The sequence below is a fragment of the Daucus carota genome, chromosome 2, assembly GCF_001625215.2.
Source record: "Daucus carota subsp. sativus chromosome 2, DH1 v3.0, whole genome shotgun sequence".
NCBI classification, from domain to species: Eukaryota; Viridiplantae; Streptophyta; class Magnoliopsida; order Apiales; family Apiaceae; genus Daucus; species Daucus carota.
Genome location: NC_030382.2, coordinates 21,750,665 through 21,754,144, shown reverse-complemented (window position 1 = coordinate 21,754,144; position 3,480 = coordinate 21,750,665).

Genomic DNA, 3,480 nt, shown 5'->3' with positions numbered 1-3,480 from the left:
TCAATGGAACAAATGGAGTTTGACTTTCCGCCGGACTTGGCAGAGTAGCTGGAGGTTTGATCAGCTTGATCAGTTGGAGGTGTTCGTGGTGGATGTTGATCATCAGCTTGAGTTGGGGGAGTTCGTGGTGGGCTTTGATCATCAGCTTGAGTTGTAGAGTTGCGGCGTTTCTTACCACGAGTTGTACTACCTTGAGAAATAGCCATTTTCATTTTGTCTTTGTCTTTTTTTGGCGCCATAGCCTATACATGAACAATGATATATATAGTTATTGCAATGATATTAATATAATTAAATAAATCACAGAAGCAATGAAAAAACAAACACACAAAGAGAAGAGAAGGGATGTGGTGCCTAATAATGAGTGGTGACATTATACAGGGCTTGTTTTACATGTTATAAGCAATGGAGTCAGTGCAAGGTTTACATACAATGAATACATACAAACTAGGAAGAAATGAGCACAAAGAAATATCATCTATAACATCCTGTTCGTAAGCCAGTATAACAACAACCTGTTTGTTGTAAAGGTCTTGTAACATTTTCCTTTCAAGGGGTTAAAAGTATATTGATAAGTATTGAGAATCATATCGAAACAGATTTATGGTTTCTACGCCAGAACCGTTTTCAGTTGGTGAGAACTTGGTTTATTAGTAGTGTGCAAATGAAAACATAGATGGTCGTTGGTTCTCAAATCTTTAACCTAAGTTTCGTCTGATGTTGCACCGAGGAAGATTGCAGCAAATGGACACTTGGTGAAATAAGAATCTGAGTTTTACGCTCACTCAGCCAACTACACCTCGCCATGTCTTCTCTCCAAGACATGATTTATGTTTTCAATTTTTTCTTTGTAATAATGTTATACAAATTGTTGTATATTTAACCAAAATTATTTGTATGCAAACTTTTTATGATTATCGAATAAAACTATATTGTTGGTGTCTATACATATCACTACACGACTTTGGATGTTCGCTCATTAAACAGCTTAAATGTTTCCGTATGCAGATTTCAGGGCTGTTAGTAGTTTCCTGCATTTGCTGATTGAGTTTGTTTGTAAGGTGACTTGCTATTTCAACACCAACTATGTTGTAAAACCTAACTTTTATTTGATAGATAATATAAGGCCTCATCCTTTTCTTCCTAAACCACTAAATCAGTAAATACAGTAATTTTCATTTATAACAACATTTCTTATTTGAACAAAACATGAAACAAATCAGCGAAGCAATACACAAAGAAAATAGACCCAGACTAAACTAACGACTCACGCAACTCGCAGCAAAGCTCATTGAATTCATCTAACAGGACTCAGAAATCGAACTATCTACACACACCATATAAGCTCTGTTCTTTTTTATAAGCTCTTATGTAATCACTTTTCTAGCATCTAGCACAATCTAGGTGATCAATTTAAGTATGATCAACAAGTACATGATCAAAAACCAATGACATGATCAAAAACCAAGAAAACGAAGTTTAAGCATAAAGGGAAGTTTAACAAAATTTAAAATAAGTCTTATGATCCCTGCTATAAAGCGAATAGGATCAACAAGTACTTACAACCCCCACTCCAGGTGACAATTCGACTACGAAAACATAGCTAATGGCCTTGTTTACGGGGTAATTTGTGACGAAGAGTGGGATTGTGTGCAGGTCTAAGCTAAAGCCTAAGACTCTAAGCTAAAAGGATATGCTAAAAGCCATAAATAAGAGCAAGATACAATTGGTTCCAACTTGTTGTCTCATTACGTGCACAAAACACAAACATTACCTACAAATCCATGCAGTGACCACCAATATATATACAAACACAAACCCAAACACAAACGTAATATTTATACAAAACAGAGATAAAATCACATCAAGATACAAAACAGAGCAAAATGGTAATCAAAGCAAAGATACAAAACAGAGCTACAACTGATCCAGATTAAAGCAAATATAAACATATATAAACCAGATTAAAGCAAAAAAGTGAACAAATTATAGGCAAAAAAAATTCAAAACCCTAATACATTTAAACACCCGGAGAAGCTTACGGAGATAGATACGAGTAGACCATAACATCTCTATAACACCCGAGGATAAACCCTAAAACAAGCATGGCATATACGTACAGAGAGAGATACGCGGAGAGAGAGAGAGAGAGACGCGGAGATAGAGAGATAGAGAATCTAGAGTGGGAGAGAATCACTTACACAGAGAGAGATTCGAGAGAGAGTCCTGAGAGAGACGCGTGGAAAAGTAGCTGGGAGAGAGACGAGAGAGACGCAGTTGTGAGAGATGAATCAATGAGAGAGTGCGTAAAGTTCAAGTGTATAATAAAAGAAACGACGCCGTATAACGTGTAAACAAAGTTGTTTAGGTTGAGCGGGTGTTTTAATTTTTTGTGAAAACACACCCGGGAAAGTGTGAGGCATGGGGGAAAATAACGATCCCTCAGAATCGAACCTGCGACCCTTGTGTGCTGAGTAGAACGGTCAAACACCAGACCAGCCACGACATTATGTAAAAACTAAAGGGACTTAAATATATACCTACCTTTATTTTACAAAATAAAATAATTAAAAAATCAATATTTCATTATAATATTCCTTCAACTAATGTTCAAAATGATTGATTTTAAAGACCAATATAAATTAAGTAATTATATTCATATCCGTAACTTTGGATCATTTAAATTAATTATTTATTTATTTTTAAAAATAACCCTACGTCTATATATAAGTATAACATAATATTTTTGCTATAATATTTCAACAGATAAAATTTTATAGATTTTATTTTTGGTATACAACTACTATGACTACTTAATTTACGATCTGTACGGTTGGATCGCCTAAAAAACAAATTGATATTTCGAAAGTGTAAACCCTAGGATAACTTCTGATAAAATCCAAACCTGAACTCCCACATTCACCGCAATGCATCATTCTTAATAGATAAGCGTCTTTATAATTTTTTTCTATATTTTTCTTCTCTTGCTATCATGATTAGTACCTTAAATTAGACCATATCACAAAGATTCTAAATTTTTCTGTTGTTTGAATGATTAATTTGAACTTAGTTAGTTAGTATTTGTAATTTGTTATGGAAATTAAAATATTTTAAAAATGATATAATAAGTGATGAATAATTTTTTTATTAATTTAGTAACTAACTAAAAGCTAGTTTCAATTTTTTTAATTTTTTTAATAGTTTACTTGATCGAATAAAATTTTATTATTTTTCTCACAAGTCATAACTGACCGCCAAGGTTGTACATCGGTCGGAAATGACGGTTTTATTGGTCGGTTTTCTGCACTTGAGTGACTGGTCGGAAATGATTTAAATTTGGTCGGTTTTGTGTGTTAAAATTATGAGTTTGGTCGGAAATGAGTTTCATGTGGTCGATTTTCTGTGTAAAAATTATGAGTTTGTTCGGAAATATATTGAATGTGGTCGGTTTTCAGGATGTACAATGTTTTTAGTTTTTTT